This window comes from Orbicella franksi, chromosome 8, assembly GCF_964199315.1.
Source record: "Orbicella franksi chromosome 8, jaOrbFran1.1, whole genome shotgun sequence".
NCBI lineage: Eukaryota > Metazoa > Cnidaria > Anthozoa > Scleractinia > Merulinidae > Orbicella > Orbicella franksi.
In genome coordinates this window covers 1,242,414-1,260,000 of record NC_138152.1, presented here as the reverse complement: position 1 = coordinate 1,260,000, position 17,587 = coordinate 1,242,414, and positions in this window count along the sequence as shown.

The window sequence follows — 17,587 nt, the reverse complement described above, 5'->3', positions numbered from 1 at the left end:
TTTTCGTTTTCTTTTCCTTCTTCTTGTATTTCTTCATTTGTACCCCATACTACAACAAAATAAACTGTCATCGTGGTAAAAAGTGGAGGGGAGGAGGGGGGTCTTAAGCCCCCCCCCCAGCTCCGCCGTCCCTGGTTCACTTCGGCAAGTGTATGGCAAGAGCACGCCGTTCGAAACCAAGTCGCGCTACTGCCGTGCGGAACGGCATTAGGCCTGCCGTGCCATAAGTAGTCGCGCCGACTTTAATTCAGCCTGCCTAACTGAGTGCTTGCATGGTTTCAAATGTCGTGCTACTGCCGCGCTTGAGTCGAAGTTCTCGGTATTCACATTGAAACAATTTACAAGACTAGAACACCAGATAAACTAAGCATATTGAAAGCTTTATATCAAATTATATTTTGAGGGGTTCCGTCGAATGTCGAAGAATTCAAGCCCCTATGGAAACGGCAAAAATTGCGTAATTTTACGGGCTTAAAAGGCGTTTTAGTTTGCCCAATATCAGGTCGAAATAAATACTTTAAACACCTTTTGGTCTTCTTTAGTCAGTATTTGGAACAAAAAATCTGGGCACTGCCCAAATGTTTTGTAAGAATGCGCGCCAGCAAACACAAACGTTTTTAAGGCTAGGTGAACTTTTTTGCATAATTGACGAAAATTGAAGTCTCTTCATAGAATGACTACTTGATATATTTCTAACTGTGTTTTTCTGTCGTTGTGTCTTCAATTATTAAGCCTTAGTAGTTTCCAAATAATAAAAGAAAGAGGGAAAATCGATGGTTAAACTGACAACTGTTTACATAACGCATTATTCCCTGTCATATTTTTCGGCTCAATCCCCGTAAAAGGTACCACAAAAGCTCTCGCAGTGGACGTTTTGAAGATTAACCCCTGAACTGAACGACGAGAACCCCCGTTATTTTATATGAGTCTCCCACTCCCCCCCCCACCCTCCCGGGGAATGACTAAAGTTTACATGCCGTGTAGCGCGACTTGGCTTCGGCGTGCTCTTACGTACCGTTCCGAACTGAATTCATAGCCTGCTGCATCAGCTGCCGTTGCTAATATTTGAAGCATTTAAAATGGCCTTCAGCAAAGCAAGCGTCTGCCGATCGTCCGCGCAACTGATTGAACTCGACGTTTGGAATCACCGCTGTTCTCTTGTCATTGCCACTGCCGGGACTAATTTATTTAAGGTCGGAGCGGCAGAAGCAAGACGTTTGGACTAAGCCGAATTCCAACCGAGGTCAGATCGCGGGATCGATTCAAAGTCTTACTCTATTTTTCAAGAAAACTTGCTTCCTTGGTCTGGCTGGATCACGTTTTTAATAAAACCTCTTCGTTTCATTTCGTGTATTTAATTAATTCGTTTTCCATCAAGATCAAAATAGAGACACATGCTAAAATTTACTCGAAAAGACCAGTCTCCTTTTGAATATTTGCAGACTAATCGAGTGTATATAAACGGGAAAGACAAACCCTGATATGTCTCTATTGTAAGTAAGTGTCTAAACCTCAATAATCTTGTAATTCCAATTGGAGCTGACTGAAAATAAATATTACGTGACACCAGTCACGTAATACATGTAGCGTGTTTAGTTGATGTGACTTTGAACTTATATTTTGGGTTTTTTCTGTAGTTTTATGTACCTTGCGTGAAATAATGAAACAATGTTGTTGTAATAACGACATGGATCAACTCTCTTTTTGTATATTCCCACAAAGCATGGCCCACAAATGGAACAAAAACAGACTAGAGTGCTCAACAATAGAGTTCTTTGAACATACAGCATTATGCAAGTTTGAGAAGAGACTGTCGCGAACTTTTGCATTTTACCTGTGTGAACCTCGATTGCCCAGAAATTTTTTTCCATATTATTATAGCAGAAACGACATTCTTTTGCACAGTACTTGTTTTAGTTCCATATCGGACATACCAAGATGCGCTTTAAGCCCGTAAAACTACGTAATTTTTGCCGTTTTCATAGGAGCTTGAAAAGGCAATTCTTCAACGGCCTACGGAATCCTTCAAAATGCTTGAAAAATTTAAAACTTCCTATTGTTAGATAGAAGAAAAGTAAAGCTTTTACGCTAGGTTTACCCCGAGTTCTAGTTTTGTAAATTGTCTCAATGCGAATACCGAGAACTTTGTCAATTTTCCAGATATCTTTTGCATATTTAATAAGGCAAAAAGCTACATTTTCGTTTTTTGCGAATTTCTCGGAAACTTTAAATTCTAAGAAAATGGGAATAAAATTTTCGAAAGTGGCTCCCTAAAAGCGTTCTTTAGGCAAAGTTTCAGGATTTTCGATTTTTCTAACCTGGCCAGCCATTCTCGATATTTTCAGTCAGTGACTCTTAAGGACTCAAAGAGTAGCCGAGACCGCCTTACGCGCATCGTGATTTTGAGCCACTATTGCTCGATTTGCCGATATGGGGGATATTTTCGAGTCCCGGGGACTCTAAACTAACTCCTGATGGCCTTAGTTTTCAGTGAAATTGACAGCAGTTAAAGGAGCGCACGCTCGGTGTCGAGCTTCTAGTCCGAAATAGAGCCACACTGCATTATAAGACTGAAAGAGTAGCCAAGACCGCCTGACGCCCATCGTGATTTTAAGCACCTTTGGCTCCATTTCCCGGAAGTTGGGGTATATTTTCCAGTCCCGGGAACTCTAAACTAACTTCTTATGGGGCCTTGGTTTGCAGTGAAATTGACGCAGCAAAACTTTTTCAACGCTCACTTTTGAGCTTCTGGGCCGAAATATAGTTCCACTTCACTTTAAGACTGAAAGAGTAGCCGACGCCGCCTTACGCGCATTGTGATTTTGACCAACTTTGGGTCGATTTCCCGAAACTTGGGGGATATTTTCCAGTCCCGGGGACTCTAAACTAACTCCAGATGAACTTGGTTTGCAGTGAAAAAGACACAGCAAAACTTTTTGAACGCTCACTATCGAGTTTCTGGGCCGAAATATAGTTCCACTTCGCTTTAAGACTGAAAGAGTAGCCGACGCCGCCTTACGCACATCGTGATTTTGACCAACTTCGGCTCGATTTGCCGGAACTTGGGGGATATTTTCCAGTCCCGGGGACTCTAAACTAACTCCCGATGGCCTTGGTTTGCAGTGAAATGGACACAGCAAAACTTTTTGAACGCTAACGTTCGAGTTTCTGGGCCGAAATATAGCCCCACTTTACTTTAAGACCGAGTTTACGAGAGGATCAGGCGGGAGTGATACATGCCATCTCTCTTTTTTGGATGAAACTTTGCCAGATTAAAGGTACTACCCAACAACTCTAAAAGACAAAGTTGGCCGGCTTTTTGATTTTTTCCTTAGGAGTTAGACCACCCCTCTTGGTTTTTTTGCGCAAAATCCCCAAAATGTCACTAAAATAAGCATCAAATTTAAACACCGCTCCTGCTTACAGGATACATGGCATTTTATTGGTGTTTCACACAAATAAAGATTGGACCTATGTTAGTTAATATCAGGAATTTCAAGTCATTTGAATTGACAGGTGCCAATCAAGGAATGTCATTTCCTACCCATGTCACGCAACATTTAGCTATAAGGCAAATTAGCTGAAATTCTGACTCAAATATTGCTTAAGTCCAACTTTCTAAGTGAGAACTAATTTCATTACAGTTTAGAGTCATCCTTGGCCTGATGAAACCAAGAATAAAAGTTTTGCCATCTGTTATTTTTTGGTAACAAAAGCTGTTCAAACAACATGACAAGAGGTTAGTTTTAACAAAGAGACAAGGGCGAAATCTAAAAATATTAGATATTATAGAATCAGTTTATCAAAGTTATTTCTATGTTAATGTCATTAACAAAGTCTTTGAATATTATTTTGGGCAGTGGAAGCTCAATGAATGCAAAACTCCTTGCAATATCCCTTAGCGAGCACACATGACAACATACACGGCACCAGTGTCTTAGGTTTAACAAGGTTTGGCCCAGTTGAACTTTTCAAATTTTTCTAGGCACTCAACAAGCTTGAGTGGCTCTTGGCTATCGTTTTCTTTTCTGCTTAGTAACCTCCTGAGTATATCTATAGCTCCATGGCGCTGTGAAATAAGTGACTTGTTTTTTCTGGTCACAAGACTATGTTACATATTCTATATGGTGGATGGTAAAGTTGCTGGCAAGTAGTACTGTCTTCGTACTGCAAGCCTGGTCAAGATCTCTTCTGCTTCATCTTGATTCAGATACGCCTGGTGTATGGCTAGTCGGCCACTTCTGTACATTACAGACAACATGCTGAAGTACTGGGCTATTTGGTCTGCAGCAAGCTACTCTTCTTTGCTGGACATTTTCCTGCCACTACTGTCTTGCACAGTCTCATCTTACCGCACTCATTCACTACACTTTCGTCCTGTCCCCTCACCTTCCAAGAACGTTCTTTTCGGGTTCCTCTTCGTGATGTTTTCAGACCCATCCCTTTGAGATTTCTCACGTGGATCATGATCACTAAAGGACGTTTGGAATTTCAACCCATTTTATCTTGATGCTGTCTATGTCGTTTCCCTCTCTAACTTCATTACGTGTTTGCCCGCATCCAAGTGTCTGCAGAATGCAAAAGACTGCTATGCTTTTATGAATCCCTCTTCAGGGTAGGAGGAATACACTCTTGTAGCTTTTAACAACTTGGGACTCTTCTTCAATAGATTGCAAGGTCTTAGACCATAGTTAATAGAGGGGAATGGTTATGAAGCCCGGCAAACATCAAAGGAGCAAACAAAGATGCCACGATTCGTGTTGGAAGGTCCACGACGGTGCAAAATCTTTTTTTGCACTCATACGCTATGCATGAATTACGTAACCAAAACGTTTCTATTGGTCAGTCACTCGGTCAGTAGTATACAACAATTATGTTTTGCGCACGGTCAAGGCCAAAAAAGAGAACAAAAACATACAACAAAGAACTTTGTTGAGTTTCATAATAATCCCCTTCTATTAACTATACCTAGACTGAGGCTGTTGGAGCTGACACTTGTCAAACCCCTGGCTGTAAAAGTAGCAGTCTCTCTTGCAGTACATTTGAGGGCTGCTCTATGCATAAGTCTGTAGGCCCTTGAGGTCTTTCAAATCCACTCCTCATGTGCAGGTGTGAAACGCTTACCAGGGCCCATATCATAAGCCTTCTACACTTTCAAACCTCCGGAATTGAAGCTAAAAAATTTTAGAGACAGATTCCGAACATTGTGTGCCTCAAGGTCTGGCCTGACTCCTGAGTCTTAACAATATTATTGATGTCTGACACCCCTTAACCCGCCATAGGATATCACTAGCACTTTTAATGTCGTGGCCTTCATTTATGTTACAACGCACATGGCTCTGCACTGTGGCAATTTCTCTGTCACAGAGGTCCTTTCCAGCCTGTGGATCACTGAAATCATATCTGACGATCTTAATGCCTGTGCACTCTCTAAGGCTGGCAAGTGAGTGGATGAAATGAGAACAAAGGTAACATCCGGTATTGTCGAGTTTTTCTTTCAAAAAAGTTACAATTGAGCAAAATATCGAAGCCATTCTTATCATTGGAGTGTGCACATCTATAAATAGAGATTGAAATTCCTTACGCAGTGGGAATAAATAATAAATAATAACAACAATAAATATAAATAAATATAATAAATAATAACAATAACAACAACAAACTATTAATTATCACTTAGTGATATTATTTGCTGCTGATCAAGGTCTTTGGTTCTTGTTCCCATGCTTTCAAAATTATATGCACAATCTTTATCTTTATACTAATTAAGATTTACTTGCCTGCCTGATGCAGCAAAGTAAAAAAATCATAGATGTTTTTTTAACTCGATTCGGATGAAATGGATATTCATTGGGTGAGCTCAAGAGTTCATATATGAGGGCAAACAATAATGCCAGCAAAGAATACCTCTCAGGATTGATGAGTTTGTATGCCAAGTGTAAAGTAAGAGTTGACAATAATCAATTGCAACATCAAGCATGTGACCCGCCCATGATGCTCGAGCAGGGTTTCAAAGGTAATCTAAAAAGTGAGATTTGCCCAGAAAAACTCTCATCTAACTAGTCAATTTTTTAGAATGTAAACATCACAGCCCTTTATTCCTGTATTTAAATTCTACAAATTAGAATTTAGGTGTTTTGCACTGTTATTTTAACCCTCGGATGTACAAGCTAACTCGTATCCCCACCGTGGTATAAGGGGGAAATGGATGGAACCCTCTTGGGTTTGCGCTCTGTTTAGCCACAGCGAAATAACTTTACATTGATTAGATAGCCCTGAGCTTGTTCCACAAAATGATACCATAATTTTGTTGGTTGTGACGTCATATGATGCCAAATGACGTCATTTGACCCGCCATCGTGGATCCGCCATCTTGGATTTTACTTTTTTCTTAAAAAATCGAGAAATAATGGAAATTGATACAAAATCAAGCCAGAATGCTCATGAAATGTACAAATTGGTGAATTTCTGGAATTTGATGAAGAAAACTGGAAAAAATACAGAATTATGTCAAAAAAGTTGATTTTTGGCCAAACCTACATGAAACTAGTGGTTGCTATGGAAACATAAAAAATGATGGACACACAATTGACATATCAAAATATCCGCGAAGGATGAATGAAAAGCTAATGAAAGTTTCAGCCCCTTAGAGTAAATCGTCTTTTCAAAATTTTGAAAATACCTTCTTAGGGGGATGGCATCCACCCCACCCCCCGCCTTGTACGTCCGAGGGTTAAGGGATATTGCAAAGAGTTTTGCATTCATTGAGCTTCCACTGCCCAAAATAATATTCAAAGACTTTGTTAATGACATTAACATAGAAATAACTTTGATAAACTGATTCTATAATAATTAATATTTTTAGATTTCGCCCTTGTCTCTGTGAGAACTAGTCTCTTGTCATGTTACCAAAACAGATGCCAAAAATTTTATTTTTGATTTCATCAGGCCAAGGGTGACTCTAAGCTGTGATGAAAGTAGTTCTGATTTAGAAAGTTGGACTTAAGCAATATTTGAGTCAGAATTTCAGCTAATTTGCCTCATAGCTAAATGTTGCGTGACATGGATAGGAAATGACATTCCTTGTTTGGCACTTGTCACTTCAAATGACTTGAAATTCCTGGTGTGAACTAACATAGGTTTAATCTTTATTTGTGTGAAATACCAATAAAATGCCATGTATCCTGTTAGCAGGAGCGGTGTTGAAAATTGATGCTTATTTTACTGACATTTTGGGGATTTTGGGCAAAATACCAAGGGGGGTGGTCTAACTCCTAATGGAAAAATCACAAAGCCCGCCCACTTTGTCTTTTAGAGTTGTTGGGTAGTACCTTTAATCTGGCAAAGTTTCATCCAAAAAAGAGAGATGGCATGTATTACTCCTGCGTGGTCCTCTGGAAAACTCGGTCTTAGACTGGAAGAGTAGCCGAGACAGACATAAGCGCATCGTGATTTTGACAAACTTCGGCTCTATTTCCCGCAACTTGGCGCATATTTTCAAGTCCCGAGGACTCTAAACTAACTCTTGATGTTCTTGGTTTGCAGTGAAATGGACACAGCAAAACTTTTTGAACGCTCACTTTCGAGCTTCTGGGCCGAAATATAGCCCCACTTCACTTTAAGACTGAAAGAGTAGCAGAAACCGGCTTACGCGCATCGTGATTTTGACCAACTTCGGCTCGGTTTGCCGGAACTTGGGGGATATTTTCCAGTCCCGGGGACTCTAAACTAACTCCTGATTGCTTTGGTTTGCTTTGAAATGGACACAGCGCAACTTTTTAAAGGCTCACATTCGAGCCTCTGGGCCGAAATATAGCCCCACTTCACTTTAAGAATAAAAGAGTAGCCGAGACCGCCTTATCCGTATCGTGATTTTGACCAACTTTGGCTCCATTTCCCGGAAATAGGGGGATATTTTCCAGTCCCGGGGACTCTAAACTAACTCGTGATGGTCTTAGTTTTTAGTAAAATGGAAACAGGTAAAAGAAGCGCACCCTCGGTGTCTACCCTCTAGACCGAAATATAGCCCCACTTTATTTTAAGACTAAAAGAGTAGCCGAGATCGCCTTACGCGCATCGTGATTTTGAGCAGTTTTGGCTCGATTTGTTGGAACTTGGGGGATATTTATCAGTCCCGGGGACTCTAAACTAACTTCTGATGGCCTTAGTTTTCAGTGAAATGGACACACGTAAAAGGAGCGCAGGCTCGGTGTCGAGCTTTGAGGTCAAAATATAGCCCCACTTCATTTTAAGACTCAAAGAGTAGCCGAGACCGTGTTACGCGTATCGTGATTTTGACCAAGTTCAGCTCGATTTGCGAAAACTTGGGGGTATTTTCCAATCCCGGGTCTCAAACCTAACTATTGATGGCCTTAGTTTTTAGTGAAATAGACACAGGTAAAAGGAGCGCACGCTCGGTGTCAAGCTTCTAGGCCGAAATATAGCCCCACTTCATTTTAAGACTGAAATGGTAGACTAAACCGCCTTACACGCATCGTGATTTTGAGCCACTACGGCTCGATTTGTCGAAACTTGGGGGATATTTTCCATCCCGGGGACTCTAAGCTAACTCCTGATGGTCTTAGTTTTCAGTAAAATGGAGAAAGGTGAAAGGAGCGCGCGGTCGGTGTCGAGCTTCTAGGCCGAAATATAGCCCCACTTCATTTTAAGACTGAAAGAGTAGACGAGACCGCCTTACGCGCATCCTGATTTTGAGCGACTTTGGCTCGATTTCCGTAAACCTAGGAAATATTTTCCAGTTTCGGGGACTCTAAACTAACTCCTGATGGCCTTAGTTTTCAGTAAAATGGACACAAGTAAAGCAACTTTGGCTCGATTTGCTGGAACTTGGGGGATATTTTCCAGTCCCGGGGACTCTAAACTACCTCCTGATGGCTTTAGTTTTAAGTAGAATCGACACAGGTAAAAGGAGCGCACGTTCGGTGTTGAGCTTCTAGGCCGAAATATAGCCCTACTTCATTTTAAGACTTAAAGAGTAGATGAGACCGCCTTACGTGCATCGTGATTTTGAGCAACTTTGACTCGATTTGCCGGAACTTGGGGGATATTTTCCAGTCCCGGAGACTCTAGACTAAGTCCTGATGGCCTTAGTTTTCAGTAAAATGGACACAGGTAAAAGGAGCGGACGCTCGGTTTCGAGCTTCTGGGCTGAAATATAGCCCCACTTCATTTTAAAACTTAAAGAGTAGTGAGACCGCCTTACGCGCGTCGTGATTTTGAGCAACTTTGGCTCGATTTGTCGGAACTTGGGGGATATTTTCGAGTCCCGAGGACTCTAAACTAACTCCTGATGGCCTTTGTTTGCAGTGAAATAGACAGAGGAAAACTTTTTGAACGCTCTCTTTCGAGCTTCTGGGCCGAAATATAGCCCCATTTCTCTTTAAGACTGAAAGAGTAGCCGAAACCGCCTTGCACGCATCGTGATTTTGACCAAGTTTGGCTCGATTTCCCGGAGCTTGGAGGATATTTTCCAGTCCCGGGGACTCTAAAATAACTCCTGATTGCCTTGGTTTAAAGTGAAATGGACACATGTAAAACGATCGTACGCTCGGTTTTGGTCTTCTGGGAAGAAATATAGCCCCACTTCACTTTAAGTTTAAAAGAGTAGTTAAGACTGCCTTGCGCGCATCGTGATTTTGACCAACTTCGGTTTGATTTCCCGGATCTTGGGGGATATTTTTTAGTCCCAGGGACTCTAAACTAACTCCTGATGGCCTTGGTTTGCAGTGAAATGGACACAGGAAAACTTTTTCAACGCTCACTTTCGAGCTTCTGGACCGAAATATAGCCCCACCTTACTTTAAGACTGATAGAGTAGCCGAGACCGCCTTACGGCCATCGCGATGCTGACCAACTTTGGCTCCATTTCCCGGAACTTGGGGGATATTTCCTAGTCCTGGGGACTCTAAACTAGCTCCTGATGGCCTTGGTTTGCAGTGAAATACACACAGGTAAAACGATCGCACGCTCGGTTTCAAGCTTCTAGGCCGTAATATAGCTCCACTTCACTTAAAAACTGAAAGAGTAGCCGAGTCCGCCTTGCGCGCATCGTGATTTTGACCAACCTCCGCTCGATTTCCTGGAACCTGGGGGATATTTTCCAGTCCCGGGGACTGTAAACGAACTCCTGATGGCCTTGGTTTGCAGTGAAATGGACACAGGTAAAACGATCGCACGCTCGGTTTAAAGCCTCTAGGTCGAAATATAGCCCCACTTCAGTTTAAGACTAAAAGAGTAGTTGAGACCGCCTTGCGCGCATCCTGATTTTGACCATCATCGGCTTAATTGCCCGGAACTTGGGGGATATTTTCCAGTCCCGGGGACTGGAAACTAACTCCTGATGGCCTTTATTTTGCAGTTAAATGGACACAGGAAAACTTTTTGAACGCTTACTTTCCAGCTTCTGGGCCGAAATATAGCCCCACTTTACTTGAAGACTCATAGAGTAGCCGAGACCGCCTTCCACGCATCGTGTTTTGACCAACTTCAGCTCGATTTCCAGGAACTTGGGGCATATTTTCCAGTCCTGGGCTCGCTAAACTAACTCCTAATGGCGTTAGTTTGCGGTGAAATTGACACATCAAAACTTTTTTAACGCTCGGTTTCGAGCTTCTGGGCCGAAATATAGCCCCATTTCACTTAAAGACTCATTAAGTTGCCAAAACCGCCTTGCGCGCATCGTGATTTTGACCAAATTCGGCTCGATCTCCCAGAACTTGGGGGATATTTTTAAGTCTTGCGGACTCTAAACTAACTCCTGATGGCCTTGGTTTGGATTGAAATGGATACAGCAAAACTTTTTGAACGCTCACTTTGGAGCTTCTGGGCAGAAATATAGCCCCATTTTTAAGTCTCATAGAGTATGCGTAACCGCGTTGCGCGCATCGTGATTTTGCCCAACTTCGGCTCTATTTCCCGGAACTTGGGGGATATTTTCCAGCCCCGGGGACTCTAAACTAACTCCTGGGGGCCTTTGTTTGCAGTGAAATGGACACAGCAAAACCTTTTAAACGCTCACTTTAGAGCTTCTGGGCCGAAATATAGCCTAACTTTACCTAAAGACTTATAGAGTAGCCGAGACCACCTTGGGCGCATCGTGATTTTGACCAACTTCGGCTGGATTTCCCGGAACTTGGGGGATATTTTCCAGTCCTGGGGGCTCTAAACTAACTCCTGATGGCCTTGGTTTGCAGTGAAATGGACACAGCAAAACGTTTTGAACGTTGACTTTGGAGCTTCTGGGCCGAAATATAGCCCCAATTCTTTTTAAGACTGAAAGAGTAGGGGAGACCGCCTTACGCACATCGTGATTTTGACCAACTTCGGCTTTATTTCCCGGAACTTGGGGAATATTTTCCAGTCCCGGGGACTCGAAACTAACTCCTAATGGCCTTGGTTTGCAGTGAAATGGACACAACAAAACTTTTTGAACGCTCACTCTCGAGCTTCTGGGCCGAAATATAGCCCCACCTCACTTTAAAACTCATAGAGTAGCCGAGACCGCCTTGCGCGCATTGTGATTTTTTACCAACTTCAAATCGATTTCCCGAAACTACGGGGATATTTTCCAGTCCCAGGGACACTAAACTAACTCCGGATGGCCTTCGTTTGCAGTGAAATGGACACAGCAAAACTTTTTGAACGTTCGGTTTCGAGCTTCTGGGCCGAAATATAGCCCCACTTTACTTTAAGACTCATAGAGTAGCCGAGACCGCCTTGCGCGCATCGTGATTTTGATCAACTTTGGCGCGATATCCCGGAACTTGGGGGATATTTTCCAGTCCCGGGGACACTGAACTAACTCCTGATGGCCTTGGTTTGCAGTGAAATGGACACAGCAAAACTTTTTGGACGCTCAACTTCGAGCTTCTGGGCCGAAATATAGCCCCACTTCACTTTAAGACTCATAGAGTAGCCGAGACCGCCTTGCGCGCATCGTGATTTTGACCATTTTCGGCTCGATTTCCCGGAACTTGGAGGATATTTTCTAGTTCCGGGGACTCTAAACTAACTCCTGATGGCCTTGGTTTGCAGTGAAATAGACACAGGAAAACTTTTTGAACGCTCGCTTTCGAGCTTCTGGGCCGAAATATAGCCCCACTTTACTTTTAGAGCTTCTGCCTGAGAGACCGGAGCAGACTTGGAAATAAAGGTCGGCCGATTACGCTTAAAATTGATACACAATGTCGTTATGTGGACTTATGTAATATCACTGCATAAAATCGTCGGTATAAGGAGCCTTCCTCAGGTCGTACACAGGCAGTATATCTATTGGTATAAGACAAATATAAGGATGCGGCAGGATGTATAAGGTCCGTATAATGATCAGTATATTTCAGGGTTGGCCAAGAAAAATACCAGGATCTGATACACTTGTGGCAGGATTCCTTATATGTCATTATACATGTCAGTATACATCATGTATACTGTGTGAAACAGGAGGTATACTGGTAGGTCTGTGGAAGGTGTGTATACGGAATTTTACAGTTGCGGCAGGATTCCTTCTATGTCAGGTCAAATGTCAGTATACTGGAAGAATCAAGGGGTATACTGAACGTGGCATGGACGGGATGTGTACTGATTTCGTATATCTTATGGACAATGACCCCTGGTTTTTGCTACAATGAAATTTGTTTTCGGGATTTCTAGTGGCAGGTTTTATGGGTATTCACTTTCAAATCTTAGCTTAGAAACTGATCGTAAACAAACACCATTTACTCGTGTTCCTCTCTGCTGTTTATTTAACATTTGCAAATAAAAATCTACTTGATTACTATCTTCATAATCTCCTGAGTGTGGTCGAAGCTATTTCATGCTTCTTTAAGGCTTAGCCTACATGGAGTTAGAACTGTAATTGTGATAAGCAACAAAACAACTATTTTACACACAAAGTAAAATGTCTTCCAATGACGTTTCGGGTACACGTCGAAATAAGTTAAAGCAATATAATTTAGTAAACTTCATCAAAATTTAAATCTGCATCATCTACACTCTGATCACTTTCATGATCTTCGTCATCACATGCTTCGTTGTAATTTCTGTCGAAGGGAAAAAAAAACAAGTCAGCTTTAGTTCTATAACGTAGAGAATAAGGTTTAAGTAAGTGAGAAACAAAAAAGAGGAGTGGAATTTCTTAAATACTCGAAAAAAATTGCTCCCCAGACTTGTACAGACAGTATTGTTCTGTATATATAAACACCTTACCTTTCAGCTTCTTATACTTGAACCATTTCCTCTTCTCGTCTGCGTAACTCCTCCTTCCACTCATCTGACAGGGCCCATTTCGGAGTGTTCACTGGGGGCTACTTTTCAACTGGATACCTCGTTCTGGCCGTCGTCCTTTTCCATCTCTTATTCGTTGCCTGCTCGGCTCTTTCGCTGCGTTTGTCAAATCTAAGAACAAAATAAACTTCATAAGTATATGCAGATCGTTGTAACTTCGTGCGATAACGATCTTGCGGCCACGTTCTAGTAAAAGCTACAATAGATTTCCATTTATTTGGCCTGTCGTGAGAAAATACACAAAATGGCAAAGCTTCTGGACGGCGCAACATCATACGCGAGGTTGTATTCGAGGGAAAAAACTGCTGCGTCAAAATATAGTTAAGAAAAAATGCACGTTTCAAAGAGTTCCTGTTGTAACTCTAATTCTGAGGTTTTTACCGATGATTTTGGAGAGATACATGTATTTTAGTATTCTGATGAGAAAACACTTAGAAATACAATTGACTGCAAAAAGAAGCGAAAGTAAACTACGCGACGTTTCGAAAACATATTGACGCCGTTATCAAGTAAAGACAAGAAAATAACAGTCGAGACGTTAATTTATATTAATTATACCTGTCACACTATAAATTAACATCTCGAGTCAAGATAACTTCGAAACGTCGTAGTTAACTTTCGCTTCTTTTTTTTTAATCAATGACATTTTAGTAAAATCAATCATCAGTGCCTCATAGAAGTAAGCTGATACTTTAGAATGTAGGCTAATGCAAAAGTGTTTGTTGCACGAAAATACTGATTAAAAGGATATGTACACATACAGGGTGAATTCGAGACTGATAATCTATTTTTCAAGCTTACTTGCTTAGGAACGCTATGAGTGTTTCACTGTGGTGTTTGGGGGGTTTAGAAACCCATCCTCCTTCAGATTCGCTGGCGGAGTCATCATCGTCTGTTGACATACGATGTTTACTCAAGCTTACGAAAGCCCGGGACTCTTTCTCGTCCTTTACGAAGTTTCTTCTTCTTTCATATTCCTAAACAAAAACAGATATCCATACCCTATTAAAACTCACTGACAATATGTACCAACACACGTAGTAACATTGGAATCATAAGTTAAAGAGAATAATGATTTTACAGTGCAAGAACTTCAACCAGGGCTGCTGGGTAATTCATTATAATAACTGATTGATTGATTGATTGATTGGTTGATTACTTTGGTCAAACTAGACTAGCTACTGTCCAAAATCTGACTCAAACTCACTTTGACTTAGCTTTCAAAAAGTGATTTGGATGCTTGCATTGGGAAACCCTGAAAAACAGGACAATTCATTTTATTTCAAAATTCTTGGTATACATGTACGTGTAGATTGATAGCCAGCTTTATTGGCTTTAATTGGACATGCTAAATGGCGTGGGTGCAAGACACTGTGAAAGATACAGGGTAACCTCAAGACAAAGAGCTGAAAATTCAAACCAAGACCTGAGATCAACACTAAGTGTTGACAGGATTGATGACCAAAAGGTTTTATCACATTTGGAAAGCTACACTGTAAGCACCTGGTTTCTAATGCATGCAAAAACATACTTAAGATGCCTTTGAGAGAAGAGAGAGTTGTGTTGCACATAGATCAAGTTTACAGTGCAAACAAAGAATGAAAGGATGCGAGGGCCAGAGTTTGTGGGCTTAAAAACATTAAAAACGATTCAAGCAACAATGTTCAAGCTTACAGATTATGCTTCATTTTGCACTGACAAAGGTAGGCAAGTTCTAGAAGCCTTTCATTTTTTGCTAGATGTGGTGTAAACTTTTTATGCATTAATTAATCCAATCCAAATTTGAGTATCAAATTCAATATTGTTCTGAATTTTCAGCTCCTAACCTGAAATGAGTCACGTCCGAAAATTTTAGTTTTCGCGTAAAGAGATTAAACTAAAACCGCATGCCGTTAAGTATCAGAGTCCTGGCTTCCCTTGAAACGCCAAACATGATGTACCCAGGCCATGATTTTTCCTGACACGCTGCAACGGACGTATCAGGAACATGGCACTCTCCGACACGTCACGTTCTGATCTCGGACACACCAAGTGTCGAGGAATTTCACGGCCACGTAAATCCCACGAAATTACTCATTTCACGCAAGCAGCTTACTGATATCTTTGCGCAATGCGTAAAGGAGCGTACAGATACGTTATGGATATCTCTACGCAATGCATAAAGAAGCGTTAAGCTGCGTTATTGATATATTTACAGAATGCTCTTACAGAATGCGAATAGCTTCCTCAACTCTGTTTTCAGCAACCGGAGCCTTCATTTCCTTCACTTATGATGCAAAAGAACAATCAAGTTGAATTTACTTTGTCAACTCGTATAATGTTCCCTTACATTAGGTATAAGGAAATCTCCACAAGACAGTATACATTAGTATAAGGATACAGACGTATACTGATCATTATACAGACCTTATACATATACTTCAGTATACATCATTATACCTCTCCGTACACATTATGTATACGGGTTCATTATACCTCTTTATACATGCCATTTCATGCAGTCTATGCCAAAGTCTCAGGTTCAATGACCTTCTTTCAGCTGAGTTCTGGATATTAGCCCCTCAGGGGTCCCCAGAGGCTGATTTTCAGTGCAATTTTGGCTACATTTCAATCTCTCTTTTAGCAACGTAAAATTAATTTCAGACAAAAACAAAACCATATTTGTAATGCCCTATTCTTAGGCTTTTGTGGGTAAAAACATTAGCTCACGCGAATCTTTTGTTAGTCTGTGGCTGTTATCACAACTTGGTCCTATCTGAAGCATACTGAAAGCAACCGGAAATGGGCTGTTTTTCAGACCGCATATTTTCCATGCCCATGTTTTATATCGTGAAGTCTTAGTATTCCTACAAAGTTCAGCTCTTAGTTTAGTAATATCAAGAAAAAAAATACTAAGGTTGAGACTTCTTTACTACGAAAAAACTTACGAGAAGATGACTAACCAGGCCACTTCCAATTATAGTTTCAACAAAGCGTGTCTGTAAAAATCAGCCATTTAATTTCGATTAATACCTTTTTCTTTTTCTTCTATGTAATGAATTAGAGACTCTGAAGTTAACTGTAACCGAAAAGACTGACCGTCAAGCTGAAATTTTCATGTAATTTTTTTTTGGGACCGATCAGATTTTGGTCCGGCAACGGTTATAAATTTTGTGGAAGAAGTCTTGAAAATTAATGCCGTGAGTCTCTGTGAAAAAAAAAAAAATATATATATACAGTATACCTAACAATCCATCGCTTGCCAGTTATATTAATCACAATGCACCTTTTCCGCCTTTTTTGGTCCAAACTGCAATATTAAGTTTATCTTATACACTCAACCCGTTCACTGAACGAAAAAAGAACTGTGAAAGAAAATTGCCTTTCCCAAGACGACATGGCAATGCCCTAGTAACCAGGAGCGCTCGATCCAGAGTCCAGCCCGCTAACCATTATGCCGCTACCGTGCTATGTGCTAGGCAGTTGCCAGTTTTGTATATAATCCGAATGTGTTACTACGCTACATGTTTACTACATTTTGTCGTAAATTGATAAAATGCAACAGCGAAAAAAATATGTGGCCAGCAAGGCGACATCTTGCTGGCTGGATTGTTTATTTACAAGAAAAGAAACTATCTGTGATCAATTAATTAAACTTATGAAATCTATTCAGTCTGTAAGTGAGTTTGTTTTATTTGAGAGTGCTTGAAAGGTAGAGGAGCGAAAGTCTGGCTATTACAATTTAGTCTCCTGGAAAACTCAAAACATGAGTATACGGTGTCCCTTTTGGAAAGAAGATGTTAGATCGAGATTTTACCCACTTGCTGGTCAAATTAAAGTGGGAACTGGTGGTAATAAACTTGCCGCGTCCCACAGAGTTGACAATATCCCTGAATGGAAGTTAAAGTATGAATTAAAAAAGATTGTGATTTGCCCAGGTCACCGCCGAAAATTCACCTGTTTGCGTGACCAAAGTGGGCCACGTCAACACCCTTTCCGTCAAGGAGAAAAGAGAAATTGAAGAAACCGAAGGTTACCGCTAACGTTTCAGATAGCATATTTCAGGAGTTCGGCATTGTAATACCTGTTGCATCCCATAAGTATCCTAGGGTAGAGTGACTGCATGCCTGTTCATCAGACATACATTTATGTTGCATGTTCAAAGATTTTTTACATGTTCTTGTTTTGGATGAGGCACCAACATGGCTAGCAATGATGGCTTGGCAGTTGGTTTGTTTCTTATTTATGCTGTAGGCAATGTATTGAATTCCATTTGTTCAGTATGGAAAATTCTATTGTGTCAAAA